The sequence below is a fragment of the Periplaneta americana genome, chromosome 6, assembly GCF_040183065.1.
Source record: "Periplaneta americana isolate PAMFEO1 chromosome 6, P.americana_PAMFEO1_priV1, whole genome shotgun sequence".
In the NCBI taxonomy this organism is placed as follows: Eukaryota; Metazoa; Arthropoda; class Insecta; order Blattodea; family Blattidae; genus Periplaneta; species Periplaneta americana.
This window is the reverse complement of record NC_091122.1, coordinates 117,110,709-117,127,579: the sequence shown is the minus strand read 5'-3', so window position 1 is coordinate 117,127,579 and position 16,871 is coordinate 117,110,709. Positions and strand designations below refer to the sequence as shown.

Below are 16,871 nucleotides of genomic sequence, written 5' to 3'. Positions count from 1 at the left end.
AATGTGAACATATTATATTCACTTAACACATGTATCAGACATACAATAAAGAGATTCCAGATCTGATTCATCCTACATGTTATAGTATATTTAATTAGACAATTCATTTTCAATTTACTATAGATTGCCCTATGAGACAAAGACACAAAATAAGAGCTGGATATTAGAAATATACGAGTCAATTTCGTTTTAATACCATCCTAATGGTACATATTGTGCTTTCTCGTAACAAAAAAGTATCGTAAAATAACGCGAGATCTATAATATGTACTTTTTAACTATTACTATACTCTAAAATACATTTTAAGTCAATAATAATCCAAGGCACGACAGCCCATGAAGGGCTATGACCGACCAGCCGGTTGCTGGCCTCACGTGCACATGCCGAAGCAGAGGTGGACGGTCATCCAACCAGAATGGAAGTATCGTGTGGTTAGCACGATGATCCCCCCAGCCGTTATAGCTGGCTTTCGTAACTGGATTTCACTACCTATCGTAGCTCAACAAGTGCATCACGAGTCTGGGTGGGTAATGGTCCCATACACTAGCCGAAATTTCATGAGAAAATGTCTTGCCCCATGAGGAATCGAACCCGCGAGCATTCCGTAACGCGCGTCCTAGGCAGGATGCCCTAGACTACGACGCCACGGCGCGGGACTTTTAAGTCAATAATTCTTTAAAAACCTCCGATTGAGGTTCTGGCCTGATACGTACAGTTTCCCTGGAAAAGGATGAGACGATTGAATATTCCTAAGTCTCAGATGTAAGACACTGCGCATGATCGGAGACCAGAGCACCGACACACAAGATAACGAATATTGAGTTACTTAAATTCAGGCTATTTGGTTTGTTACTAGCATCGTTCCGAAATTCACTTCAAAAACTGCAAAAAATATGATAATATTACGTAAATAAAAGATAAATATATACATAAATCGTGTAGTTAAATCGACAATGGACCTTCATGACTAGATCGACACTCCGCACAGAAAGGAACGCTTTCATGTCATTTCAATAGCTCAGACGGTAAGACTTCTGCGTGTTGTGTAGAAGAGTGCGAGTTCGATTCTTAGTCTACACAACGATTTTTTTTTTGTCTAAATAACGTTGAAATAGCTAAGTAACGTTGAAATAGAGATTTACAAAGTCCTGAAATTAAGTGTTAATGATCGCAAACAATACAAAATTACAAGTTATAATATTATAAACGTTAATCTAATGAATGCATTTATACACACATATACAATGTAAATGCATATATATTAAAAACTAACAATTAAAATGAAATTAAAAAATATATGTAATAATAGACAAACTTTTACAAAGGTTTAGAGTCCTTAGGCTAAGTCATTTGTTGAGTAATTACTACAATATTTTATTAATAGCTTTCTCATATGTGTAAGAAATGCACTCGCACAAAACAATTTTTGTTAAAAGTATGGCTTTGTATTATTTCATTCTCACCCCTTCAGTTAATTTTAACTATTTTATCTACGTGTTTGCAATAGTGTTTAATTTAATGTGCATTCAATTTTATTCATGTTATGATTGAATGAAAAAACACTGTTGCAGTTATTGACTAATTACATATATTAATACTAATTATTAATTGCATCTGTTAAGTAACCAATTGCAGTATCTTTTGCAAAATCTTGAATGATTAAGTTCTCAATAATATTTCTATACCATATACTATAATACATTAAAAGAATTTGCAATAGAATTGGGATCCTCTATTTTATAATCATTGGTTTTAATGAAAAAATATTTTCTTTCTTAGGATATATACAAGTTTAAATTTAATAATATTCCGAATAGGTTTAATTGCATTATCTGAATGTTGTACTTTTCTATTCAAATATATTCTATTTCCCTCTTTCATAATTTTTTATAAATTACACTGTACTCCTTGCAGTATTTAAGAACATGAGGATCATTACATTGCAACACATTACATATAGATTCTTCTTTTTAATACATGAGATTTTGAAGTCCCTGCGTTATCTACATGTTTTTACTTTTGAATTTTTTCACAACATTGAGTGGAGAACATCCACTGAAGTGATTATGAAATTAAGTGAAAAATTCAATACATTTACTCTTAATATCAGTAGTACCAGTATCATATATGCTTTTCCAAGATTCATTTTGTAGACATAAATGTGAATAATCACTAGATACAGCATTTACGATCCTTTCTTAGTTTTTAAATTAATATTTTGAAATTGTTCAGTAACATTGGAAACACTTAGGATTTGTTTATCATGTTCAGACAAACCATTGATTATAGGTTCTGTCGAATAGGAATTCAGTCTAATTCCGTGTACAAAACATTTATCAATGTCTGTGCTACTTCAGCTTGTATGCTGTGGGAAAATGAGTCTACGACTAAGGTTTCCATTTTCAAGGAGTGAATTTAATTTACTTTTACGGAAAAGTTCCGAGAGATAATCTATGTATATGTCACTACAGATCACAAATTCCATATGAGATTTATAAACTCTTTTCTTTGCAAATTCAATGTTGGCTATAAATATTAATAAATAATCTAAGAAATATGAATGATTGTAGTTAGAAGTCTGATTTACATTATAAAAAGCAAGAAGTTACATTCCTCCGCAAGATTCGAACTTTCGGTGATGGTTTTGTCGTCCAACGCACAACCACGGACCTATTCAATGCTTATGTTAATAATCTACAATTTAGCTGTAGCAATGTGGTGTCATAACTTGGGGTTTGTTTACTTAATGTAATTAGATTTGATTTGATTACTTTCGTAACAATTGGACTTCCTATTATTTAGTTATTTAATTTAGGGTTGATGTATTAACTCTTACTATGCAAGCTGCCTGTTATTTCAATAATTCTATATCAAGTTAAATATTCATTGTCTACACTAAAGTATTATCGTCATCCCTCATTTCTCATCGTAATGGCGAACCGACGTGACATGAGACAGCGAGTTATAGCTCTAGTTGAGGCTGGATATGGGGCTAGATCTGCTGGCCGTTTGGTCGGTGTTCCTGGAAGTACAGCCGCGAGGTGGGTTCATCGTGACCAAAATTTAGGGGAGGTCGAAAATCGTCCTATTCCTGGGCGTTCGTGGATTTCTTCATTGTAAGAGGATGCTCTCTTATTCGAGACAGTTCGACAGGACCCCTTTCTGACTGCTAACGAAATGAGAGCAGCATCTAACTTTCCCGGCTCTTCACAGACTGTGATCAGCAGGTTGAGGAACCGCGGTATTAGGAGCCGGAGGGCTGCGCAAATGGAAATATTGGGAGAAGCACGAGCTGTCGACCATCTTGCCTTCGCTACCCATCGAGTGGATTTCGATTGGAGAAATGTAATTTCCTCCGACGAAACAACCATCTCGAGTGATTACGAAGGTCCTGTCCGTGTCTATCGTGAGGATGGTCTCCGACATGACCAGCGCTATGTGCACCGACGTGAAAGATCGGGGCGCTTTAGCATATCGTGTTAGAGGTGCATGTTTTAGGATGGACTTGGCGTTATAGAACGCATCGGTGGCCGGTTTAATGCGGGAACTTACGAGCACATTCTGGAAAATATATTCCTTCCCTCCGCCCGAGAACGTTTTCTCGAAGGAACATTGCTGTTCCAGCAGGATAACCATCCCGTGCACTATGCTGCAAGCATTCAAAGATGGTTTCAAAGGAGACCCGAGATCGAAATCATTAATTGGCCTCCGAAGTCACCTGATTTGAATGTCATCGAAAATTTATGGGCGGAATTGCAAAAGAGAAGGATAGCCACCTATGCCCACCGACGCCCTCGAAATCGAGACGAATTGTGGGATCAAGTTGTTGACACCTGGGAAGATCTCGCCGGGGATCAGAACTTATTCCACAATCCCGTGACATCCATGACGGATGACTTAGAGCTGTAATAGAAGGTGATGGCATGTGGACAAGATTTTAAGTTAACAGGTCTCTTTTTGTTTCTTATGATTTTTGTTTGAGGAAGAATGCTTTTAACTTCCAAGTAAGATTTTTTTTTTTTGACGAGGTTCAGCCCACTTGTAAGACCCAGCAATTGGGCATAAATTATTCCATATTTTTCGACAAATTAGACAGTCGAGGAACTCTGAACAAATTAATTACACCTCAAAAAAAGTTTTACCCGGGATCGAACACGAGACGTTTCGGTTATATAGTGGAACCGACACGCTACTATATGAGCTAACGAGACAAGACAGTGACAGCAGCAGTCCAGAATGTATATCCCTTAGCAGGCATTTGCCATTCGGTACAGTGAAGCAATGATATTTTGTGACTTGAGCTATGTTGTGAAATCCTGGCCTTAAATGGCAGTCTTCTTCGTGATCCTTATTCTGGTCCTTGTCCTTGTTGTGGTCCTTGTAACAATTCTTGTACTATTTGTCATGTTATGTATCGTTACGTCGATATCGAGTGAACTACGCTGTAGAACTTTAACTTCCGACGACCAAGAATCGTCTCATTCTTTTTCAGGGTAACTGTACATCTATTATCAGGCAGTACATCTCTCTTGGTTGTATGTGTCAGAGGAAGAAAAATTGTATATATCTAAAATCTGATTAGTGTAATAATTAACTAGTCAGCGATGTATGCAATGGAGGAGGAACTGGCCACATTACCTCATTATCTCCTGGTTTTGTAGCCTCAAGAGTGATGGCTTATGGTGTCGCTTATGAGGTTCAGACCTGTCTTCGGACACTTGGCTAAACAACAGCAATAATTATTTATAAAATTTCAGTTCAAACATGTATAGTTGAAGGTTATGTTTACAGTGGTATTACAATAACCTGTGTTTAATGAATGTTAGTCCTGTGAACTTACAATATATTTATAGGGGAAAATAGATGTACTGTAAGTTCACAGGGCTAACGGCTTCGAAGCTGGGTACCTGGTCCTAATGAAGTGCATAGGTAGCAATATAACATGGGGGCATGAGATAGTTATTCTGCCTATCATAATAACATTCACTTCAATTAAACTCCCCAACTCGATCAAATTAATTACATATCATTGTTTGCATGCTGTGACAATATATCCTACTACAGACAGTCAGATGTTCGATATACCATGTTTCTATTGTATCACGTTGAAGCAACAACAGTGGAGTCGTTCCCCTTAGTGAATGGCTAAAGAGAAAGTGATTTCTTCAATTTCTTTTTAATAAAAAAGAAGCGCAGGCTGTATATGAAACAAGTTCATGTAGCATCATTATACATCGCACAGTATTGTTTTAGTGCTTCATATTCTGTAGATTGAGGTTCTGATCCAACGGAGTAGCAAAAAGTAAAAGAGGAAAAATATGAAATACGAGGTAGAATGAGTGCCCCATGAGGTAGAGGAAAATGAAAAGGAAAACATTTTTTTAAAGGAAGTTAAAAAGAAAAATAAGAGAACATATGACGGTAAAACGAAACATGGAAAGGAAACCAGACAGTAGGTTAAAAGAGAATGAAATTAAGGAATGTGAGGAAAAAAAAGGAAAAGAGGCACAGAAAAGATGAGAAATAAGCAGAGAAAAAGTGAAGAAAAAATAAAGGTTTGCTGCAAAAGGCACGAAAGAACAAAGAAAGAAAGAAGAAAAGGGAGAATAAGGAAAACAAGAATAATAAAATAATACCAGAAGTGGAAGAAGTAGAACATGAAGAGGAAAAATGTAAAATGAGAAAAGACAAACAAAGTAAATATAAGGAGATGAAGTAAAACAGAAAAAATAAAGACGAAAATGAGGTAAAAAAAAGAAGATAATGAGGTAGAGGATGGTGACCGGACACAAAATGTAAACAAGAAGAAAGAGGAGGAACGGAAAGTACAGTGAAAACAGCAAGAAAATGAGAAATATGGCGGGAAAGTGGAATGGAAGAAGTATTTGAAGAAAGGAGACGGAAGGAACAAGAAAATGTTAAAATAAAGGCAAAGGAAGGGATAGAAAGACAAACTGCAGCGGAGGATGTGAATAAGGAAGTGACTGCAGGGAACATATTCGACGGAGGGGAGATAAGAACGCAAGGCTCGTAAGACAATTCAGAAGAATGTCTAGAAAAGTATTTAAATAAAATATTAAATAAAAATTAGCCAGTGATGTGATAAAACTTTATCTTGAAAACATGTTTCGGTCATCCCTGTCGTCTGATTAAGTAAGGAAATAAAACAAGAGAAACATGCGTAGCGGTCAACTGATTGTGCACCGCTTGTTACTTTCACTGCAGTACTATTCCTTCCTTGTGAAGATTACACGGACTCTGCTAGGCTTTATCTTTCTATATAAAGCACGTATGGGTATTAGAAAACAATAAAAAGCTGCACGTTGCATAGAAGTCACGAATGCCTCTCAGTGCTTAAATGTTCACACATAGTTATTGCGATGTAAAATAGTAATTGAAATCTTTTTCTCAGTCTCTATAAAATGATTCACAAAACTAGGAAGCAAAGAAACTTATTTTGAGTAAAAAGTTCATATGAATATGATTCTCAACCATTATGTCGATATAATAATTTCTTACTTTTTACTTTTAAAGGCTTCTCCACTTTATAAGCGGTTGCCTTGGATTCCCCTTTTCCATTCTTCTCTGTTATTCCAGGATCCATCTTCCAGGCCTCTAGCTCTCATTGCTCCTATAATTCTTCCCCTCCACATATATCTAGGCCGTCCTCTTTTTCTTCTTCCAGGTGGAGACCAATTCAATACTTTCTTGGGCCACCTCTCGTCTGACATCCGTTGCACGTGTCCAAACCATTGTAGTTGTCTTCGTTCCATACGGTCGATTATATTTTCTTGTAGGTTCAACTCTTCCATAATAATGTCATTCCTAACCATTTGTAGACGAGACACCCGCAAGCTACGTCGTAAACCATCCATTCCCACTGCATTAATAGTATTTTTTTGTCTTTCATTCAATGTCCAGCCCTCGGCACCATATGTCAAAATACTGGAGTGGAGTAGGTAAAGATATGAGGGCATAGGCTGGTGTATCAATATTAATTAGGAAGAAATGGAAAAATAATATTAATGATTGGGAAGCAGTGAAAATAATATACGTAATAATTTCAATATTATAAAAAGAAGTAGCAACTGGACTCTGCTAGCAGTAAATAGATAACTACAAAAAGATCGAAAAAAGGATATAAGAATTCTCTCAAACGCTGAAAAGGTTAGCTTTGACATTTATACCTCATCAATAATTTCTGAAGACGAAACAAGCCAAATATAGTGTTTACCTCGCCTGATGAACATAATACTGAAGATTCGATTATGCTGACAAATCAAGTCTAACATTTTTTACTTCAAGAAAATTTTTATACAGTCTCCAAAAAGGTTGTGAGACAAGAGATCTCCGAGTACTTTGGTATTCTCTGTCATTGTTACTATATTAGTTCTTTATTACATTCGCCCCACCACCTCATAGTCTCTGAATATGCTGCATACTTGAACAGACGTTAATTACCATCGATTCCGTCGTATCTAGTGACATTTGTCTTGGTGAAAGTGGCTGATTTCATTGTTTCCTATTATTGCCGTACAAATATCTCATCGTCTGCAATTAAGTTCTCTAGCTTTTCTCCTCCGGAAGCTCGACGCTGGAGTACAGTATTCTCATTTTATGACCTCGTATTCGATCCTCGGCAATGATTGAAGTGATCTTTGTGGACAAGACTGGAAGATGACAGCTTCTTCCTAGGACTCTCCTGTTTCAACTTTACGAATATCATTATACTTTAGCTCCTCCTTACATTTCCCTTTATTTTACACCACTTCATTTTATAAAGTAATATGTCATAAAATAACGAACGATCTACAATGGCTAACAGATGAAAATGGTTAGTCAGATGCACTTTTCCTATAGCGTTCACGAAAATGGGCCAGTGCAGTCCTTGGACGTCTAGCACAAGATTCTATTTCTTTTCTGAGATTGATTATAAGATTAGCAAGCTGCCTAACTCTAACTTCGTGAAGTCCATCATCTCATCCTATCTGCTCAAGTACTTAATACGTACAGTAATACATAGATCATTCGAAAATTAGTGACAACACTGCTAGTATTCAGTGCCTCTAGAGGCGATCAATGTAAGCCGGTAGTATGAGATTTTAGTTATCTTATTTCACGTGTAGCGTTGACGAACGGAAGTCCTTTTTCATTACGATCAATTGATATATGACATACTGAGCGCAAACTCTCTAGGAAGAAGGAATGAGATCGGTGAAACTCGACGATTGAATTTGCAGTCTATAAACACGAAAGAAATAACTTCTACAGATCTCCAACAGTAACAGTATTTAAATCACCATCTGCGTGTACCAGAAGGTTTCATCAACATGATAACCCTGACGGATCTAGTGAAATGCTCCACGTTACCGGCAGTGATCCAAGTTCATCAACGTGGTACAGAGAAAACTTCAAATCAAACTGGTCATCGCCATTTGTTATCATCTAAGATCTCACACCACTCTATACACTATAAGTTTTATAAAATTATACATAGTGAAAAGAGTAAGCTAATATAGAGAGTGTTGGGGTAATTAAGTATTTAAAGTTGACAAGCAAACATTCTAATGGGTCAGATAAAAAAGTTATTTTTTTTCTTTCGCCATGTTAATAATATTAAAAGAAGTGATTATCATTACACAAATTTTGGCTACTCGACCACAATTACGAGGGCCGTAAAAAATAAGTTCGCCAGGGGCCGTTAACAGAAAGAAAACACAATTTCATTGAAAAAATTTATTGGAGCAGACACAGCAATTGTTGAGCTATTTTTCAATTGAGACATTTGTCATATTATGGGATGGACAGAGAGGTGCAGACAGCTGTCAAACGCTAGTTGGATCCCAGGCGGCTGACTTCTACGATACAAGGATACAAAAATTGATCGCATGGTATGAAAAATGTCTCAATTCCAGTGGGGAATATGTTGACAAATCGCGAAACAATTTCTGTATCTGTTTCAATAAATCTTTTCATGCAATTATGCTTTTTTCTGTAAACGGCCTCAGGGAAAATCACTTTCTGGACCGTCTCGTAATTGCGGTCGAGTGGTCAGAATTTGTATAAGCACTTTTTTACATTATTATCACAGTGGAAAAAATAAGCTTTTTATCTGCATCCATAAGAATGTTTGTTTGTGAGAAAAACTCTCTTTCTCTGTTATTGCCAAACACGTCTGATTTCACTAAAAACCGGACATCAAATCCGAATTTGCAAAATGATAACTCTACGTTCTAGTGCTGAATTAATGGATGACAAACTGCTACTAATCCGCTACGCGAAGGCCCTTACAGTCCCTTGGTCTCGGTAGAATTTAACTTGATTCCATCCATCAGAACCTAGACACCAAATTTTCATCCGTCTTAACTATTCCTTGCCTTCATCATCTAGGATCCGAACTCAGATATTCTTATATAATTCTTATACCCTCCGTGACGTCATCCAGTTATCGCTTTCTGATCTTCCAATATCTTCTGCTAGGGTTCTTCCCTTAAGCCAAGTCTGGGCATCAAGAACGGATTCTACTCTTTCACGGGGAGCCGTATGACTTCTCTTCAACGCCTTTCTTCCCCACCGAACACTGCGCAGCGTTGATGCAGTCACAGATGAATATTAAGCATCCCCGTTTAGAGTTTGGAATCGCTCCCGGTGCCCAGCCCTGCCTTAAGCTTTCCTTTCTACAGTTTAAAAGGGTCGCTAATAACGGATTATAATGAAAGTTGTTACTATTCTGTTAAGTTTACTTGTATGTCACAGACAAGGCATTGATCACTGAAGGCGTGTGAAATGTGGTTTACTTACAGACGCATAATGTCGTCATCATCGTGATGTGAGCAGCCAGGGTCTCGACAAGATTCGGTCCTTTTCCCAGAGTTGCTCAGGTAGCCTGATTCCTGTAAGCAAAGCAAACACCTTGTTTCCATGTACGAATACAAGACAGAAAACTAACGGCATGCATTCGCGCCTAAGAGGGAATTTCCCACTTACTATTTCATATCTGAGGTGTAAAGAGTAAAGTTGCTTCCTCTACAGGCCCTCCTACGTAAATGACTTCTTCACCTTTTATATACAATCTGTTACTGCTAACAAAATACGAGAGAGGGTCGAAAAGAAACCTTAATAATTGTTTTATTAATTGAACATGTAAAGTAGTGGCAAAGAAAAAACCGGACCGAACTTTGTAGCTGATTTCAGAGCCTTGTTCACTCCAGAGTACGATAGACTAGTAACTAAGACTTTCGTGGTTCGAATCCTGCCTGGGAAGGAAACTTTTTTTTGGTCCTTATTCAAATTTATTCCCAATACATTTCGATTGCAGCGATATTTTACTACTTAATTAACTTATTCCCAGAACATGAATTTTACCAGCAATCGAAAAGTATTGGGAGTAAATTTGAATAAGGGACAAAACAAAGTTTCCTTCCCAGTCTTAGTTACCACTCTATCGTGCTCTGGAGTGAATAAGACTCTGAAATCAGCTACAAGGGTCGGTCCGGTTTTTTTTGCCACTACTGTACAATAAGACTACAAACTCTTCATCACTTTACAACATAGTAAAAGAGGAACACTTGCATTGAAGGTATTGGTAGATTTACTGGCATGTAAAAGAACTCCTGCGGGACAAAATTCCGGCACACCGGCGACGCTGATATAACCTCGGAAGTTGCGAGCGTCGTTAAATAAAACATAACATTTTAAAACATTTTTATTTTAATATGAAGTCAGTATCTGTGTTATTGAATGACCCTAGTGAAAAATTGATGTTATCACCACTTCGCTATACTATAGCTAATAATTGTATCAATTCCTACTGAGGTTTATAAATTTATATTGAGATTTCATTGACACTGAAAAAACTAAATATTACATACTGATAATCAAATAAACTGCATTTATAATATGGATAAACAGAATTACATATATTGAATATAATTATCAAACTATTTTTGTATTTGTTAGCTACTATTACAAACAAAATTACTTCCAAAATTCTAGTCATTAAAAGATATAAGAAAAAGAGAACGTTTTACTTTCAAAGAAACTGAAGGTCACTTCCGGAACAAGGGAGCAGACAGGAGAGGGGTCCTCTCTATGTCCTAATCCTCCGAATATCGGTTGTGCTATGTACGTGTGCGTACATACCAGGGGCAAGGTACTTTCACTTTTTCCCACGGTAATAGGCTTCTCTCTTCATGTCTGACTAACAATGGAGGCGCACCCTCGGCAGAAAAGTCATTTAAATCAGGCCTTAAAAATTCTATATGTATGACACATCATGTAGAAGACGATTATGGACTGTATTTCGTAATCATCACATCATCATAATCATCATCATCATCATTATTCACAAAATAATGTTCTTTAGATTTGCTTCGGACTCAAAGTTTTTACAGTTACTTAAAAATTGTTCAGTCGTCTTTCCCATGACCTGACAATGTTTCTCTTTCCGGCAACTTTGCAATTAAATTTTAAAATCGTCAAACATTCTTTCAACGTGTCCCTTTTGTTTGTTTTAAATATTCCGTTATAGTTTCTTTTATCTTTAAATTATTTACTATCATGTTTTTTTTTCTATCCAGAGATGCATATCTTGGGAATTTTCTCAAGAACAACATTTCTTCTTCTTCGTCTTCTGTTCCTGTCTTTCTTTCCCTTTTCCTTACTTTTTTCACTGTTATTTTGTTTCTTTCTTCGTTTACTGACATTCCCTTTGAAGTTCTCTAATTTTTTCTTCGTTTTTATTGCTCCTTTTAACGACGACGTTTATTATTATTATTATTATTATTATTATTATTATTATTATTATTATTATTATTATTATGGATACGTGGTTGAATAGGTCACCGGTCTGACTCTCAGGGTACAGAAGAATAATGAATTCCATTTGTAGTAATAACCTTTTATTTCACTTATTTTGATTTTCTGGTCTTAGAAATGGATAATTGCAGACGATCAGCAGGCATTTGAAGAAGAGATAAAATTAAAAACGATATAATCGGAGAGAAAATGCAAGTTAAGAATGATATTGTAGAGGAATTTTTCACAAAACAACTATTATGGTATGGGCATATGATGCGAATGAATACAGAAAGATTACCAAGGTTGGCATATGATTGGGCCCCATCAAGAAGAAGAAAAAGAGGAAGACCTATGACAACATGGAAAAAGGGCATTCTGGAAGCTATGGAAAAAAGACAATTAGGAGAAGACCTATGGAGAGATAGAGGGGAGTGGTCTCTTGCAGTGCGATACATTTATCAGTGACTGTAAATTAATATTTCGCTGTCAGAAAATGTCAAAAGGCATTGTAAACTGACATATATATATATCTTGATTTTCTCTCTTATTTCTTTCCAATACCGTACCTTTCTTTCCTTTAAATAACATCTTTTCTCTTAATATATTTCTTAAATTCTATTTCTTCTACTCTTTCTTTCTTCTTTACTTCCCTTTTTTCGTTTCTTTGTAGCATATTCGATTTACTTTTTTACTTTCTTAGCCTTTCAATCGACCGTACTCCTACCAATAGTAGGCCTAATAAAATTTGGAGCAAATTTATATAGAACATTTAACAATTATTATGGAAGCACTGAAAAAGTTTGTGCGATTGTAAAAACACTCTTTATTATGTAGAACTTGGAACTTGTGTATTCAGAACTTCTCGTTTCTTCTTCAACGCGTATTCAGATCTTCGCTTTTTCATGTTATGCAACTTGAAATTAGGTAGGAGCACTGGCAAGTTTTTACTCGCCTTTCGTCTCGGAAAGCCGAATTTCAGAGATGAATGAAGTTATAACTTGAACAGAGAGTGAAAGTGAGTCGACTCCGTTTACCTTGACCTCCGCCCAAACACTTTCTGACCTCTAGGATTTCACAGTCATTTACAGATTTTAAGATTTAAAGTCAACTTAGATTCATATTTCTATACTATACTTCTCTTCCTCTCTTATCTTACGTTCCTATTTTCATTTTATTCCTTATTTCCTGATATACTCCTTTTTGAATTTTCATTTTAGTATCATTATTCTTTACTTCTTACTGCTCATTTTCCCTTTCTCCTTTCCATGTTATTTTTTTGCTCATTTATTAATTTCTCCACTGTCTTCCTCATTTCTCTTTTCTTGCTGTGTTATTTTTATTTCTTCATTCTTTCATCCTCTCTTATTTCTTCCTTTCTTTCTACATTTTTTGTTTTTCATTCGTCTGCACCCCTTTTGTTTTTACATTTATAAAATCGTATTTTCTTCTTCCTTGTCCCTTCCTTTCCAACTTTTCATTTATTTACTTCCCCCTTCCATGCTTTACCCCATTCTCTGTTCGTTTTTCCTTTCATTTTATTATTATTTTTATGTATTATTTTATTAGAGACAGAAATTATTTGAATAATAATTCAACAAATAAACTAAAGTCCATATCTGGAATCTATAGGCCTAGCCGGTGCATTTGGGTGGAGACGGACAGAAGTGAATGAGCGGAGCCTAGCAGCGCGGGAGTGTGTTGTGGGCTGCATCGGCGCGCGGCTGTTGAGCAAAATGTGCTTGGCAGAAGGTGACATCATCGTATTACCATCGCTTTTCCCGCCAGAGCGATCATTGAACCGGTCATCTCCACTCACTACTTGCGCAGAAGTACTGTTTCATCTTCTAGGTCCACAGACTTCAGACACGGATATTATAAACGCTATCATTCGCAACATAATGAAAGTGAGACAAGTGACCTACAGGTTTGGAGCTCACATATTCAGCTTTTCTCAATCTCAAACTCTCTTGCAAGGGCGCGTTTCCGCGTACCTTTTAAAATTTCTCCTCTCATTCATTCATCATAATGCAATAACTGTATCATTGTGAAGCACGTTAAAAACATTTATTTTCCCTTTTACCCCCTTAGTTCTCTTTATTTTCTTTTTGTGTCATTTTACTTTGCTAGATATTTTATTCTTCCCCTTTTGTCACTTTATATTTTTTGTTCCTTTTATGTCGTTTTATTATTTCGTCGTTGTTCCTGCAATAACTCCTATGTGACATATTTATAGATTTTCAGATTTTTGCTCTATTAAATAACTTAAATAGTGATACAGCAAATAATAAAATCTCCTATAAATAATTATATTTCTTTCTTTCGAAAATGTAAAATTCACAATCTCTTATGCATTACTGCCATAGAAGAATAAATGTGTTTTTCTTTCTACTGAAGAGTTTCATATTTTGCACATAGGAGTTATTGCAGGAACAACGACGATTTGTTTATTTACTTATTTGTTTGTCTATTCCTTCTTTACTTGCTCTTTCCTTTTTCGTTCTTCCTTCCGTTTTTATTTTTTCTCTTTTTTATTTGGTTTTTTTCTTTTTTCGTTCACATCATATAGTATTTTCCCTTAGCTTTAATTTTTCTTTCTATTCTTCTTTCTCTTTTTTCCTTCATATTTTTCTCATTTTTTATTTTTCCTTTTATTTACTTATTTATTTATTCGTTTATTTGTTTGTTTGTTCAACTGTTCAATTTTCATTTGCCCATTTATTCATTCATTCACATATTTATTTATTTATTTACTTGTTTGTTTGTTTATTTATTTATTTACTTACTTACTTATTTACTTACTTATCTATCTATCTATCTATCTATCTATCTATCTATCTATCTATCTATCTATCTATCTATCTATCTATCTATCTATCTATCTATCTATCTATCTATCTATCTATCTATCTATCTATCTATCTATCTATCTATCTATCTATCTATCTATCTGCCTGCCTGCCTGCCTGCCTGCCTGCCTGCCTGCCTGCCTGCCTGCCTGCCTGCCTGCCTGCCTGCCTGTCTGTCTGTCTGTCTGTCTGTCTGTCTGTCTGTCTATCTATCTATCTATCTATCTAGCTATCTATCTATCTATCTATCTATCTATCTATCTATCTATCTATCTATCTATCTATCTATCTATCTATCTATCTATCTATCTATCTATCTATCTATCTATCTATCTATCTATTTATTTATTTGTTTATTTATTTATTTATTTATTTATATATTTATACTCTCCTTCATTTTGGATGTTGACATTTACTTTATATTTTATTTCTGATAAGATAATAATTTTCCACTTACTATTAATATATAACTGCTGCAAAATAAATTGTATAGTAGGAATATTATTATAAATCTTTGGGCTACGACTCAAGAAGACCTCCTACAAAGTGAAGACGAATCCTACAAATCGTCTTTTTTTTGTACAATTTTCTAGTTATATGATAATGTGATAAATCGATTGTGTTGAATAACAACCTCGTATGTCAATATATTCAACTTTAAAGGAGAATGAAGAAGCATTTTAATATTTTGATAACGAATAAATATCTGACATCTTAAGAGTGTATTTAAATATCTTCTTGTAAAGTTTGTCTCCATGTCTTGATATAAGATGTGTTTGCAGAAGATTCGGGAAGACTTTCTAATAGGGATAAAGTGAAATCTAATTTTATTCATTTTTTTACATACCGTACGAAGTTGCTGTTCAATACCATCGTAAAGTTTTTATTTTTTAAATAAGTCATATTTTTCACAGATTTTATATGATAATGTAATAATGTTTTTAAATAATTAATATATTTAATAAATTTTACGTGATAAATTATTAATGCAATCTCTAGAGCAGCCATTTTCTACCGCAGCGAATGATTCGCTGTTGTGCAGCGAGAAAATGAAAATAGTAAAGGTTTTCGTAGAAAAAATTGAAAAAAAATATAAGTGAAAAGTAATAAAGAAGTGAGTCCATAACAGTCAACATCCAGCGGACGCGGCGCGAGTCAACATTATATGAGTGTACCGTGGGATTTTAAATTACACCTTTAAGCCTTGGTTTTTCTGAACCGACGTATGCGAGTTGCGAGGCCCGCCTCCCACAAATCCGGACTATACGAGAGATAGTGAGTGGTTTCTATAACTGCGAGGTACGCAGACCTCGCACCTCGCAGTTATAGGAGCCACTCACTATTTTTCATGTAGTCCGGATTTGTGCGAGACGGGCCTCGCAACTCGCATGCGTCGGTTCAGAAAAACCAAGGCTTAAAGTGGGAGTTAACTACATCCTATCGCACTTCTCCGGACGAATCGCACGAAACGAATATTTAAAGTGAAGTGCGTTCACTGTAACGGCTCTACCTCATCGCCTCATCGGATTCTCTATCAGCTGTTTGGTTTAAAACATATGTCGTATGGCAATGACATTGAAAACAAAGGGATTTTGAGATTAGGCCTATTAATTCTGATTGATAGCGAAAAAGAAATTGCAATTGTTTGATGCTTATTAATTGAATAGGAAGAAACGAAAGAGATATTGGTTACATAATACGTCGTCGTTGTTTTTATGAAACCTTCTATGTGAAAATACAGAAAATAATTTTTCAGGAGGAAGAAAAAATTAATTAAAAATCAATAGCCCTACATAACAATATGAAATAATTCAGTAGAAAACGTTGGTGGCCCGGTAATAAAAGGAACAGGTTATCCTATATTATTTGCAGATGACACAAATATCATAATTACAGACAACAACTTTAGACACAACTATTAAAAATATACCCCTACTAAAAACATCAACAACCAAATTTCTTGGTTTGCATATTAAAATAATACATTGAACTTGAAAAATCATATTAAAGAAATAACCCCCAAACTTAGCTCAGCATGCTTCGCAATTACGTCGTTACAACAATTTCTAAACAGCAGTATCTTAAAGTCAATATATTTTGCCCATTAATCATGAGTGTTAGCCAATAAGAATTTGTAATTGTTTCAGGCTTATTAATTGAAGAGGAAGAAACGAAAGAGAAATTGGTTACATAATGTATATGTAAGAAACGACTTGATTACTGTA

General features: G+C 35.4%; 1 protein-coding gene across 1 annotated transcript in view; it reads right to left on the bottom strand.

Annotated features, from left to right (window-relative positions):
• Positions 1–16,871, bottom strand: part of LOC138701667 (scavenger receptor class B member 1-like) — a 159,718-nt gene that overhangs the window by 101,610 nt on the left and 41,237 nt on the right. Inside the window, exon 2 of the mRNA XM_069828801.1 lies at positions 9,803–9,894. The gene's annotated coding sequence lies outside the window, so the exon portion shown is untranslated. The remainder of the gene's footprint in view (positions 1–9,802; positions 9,895–16,871) is intronic.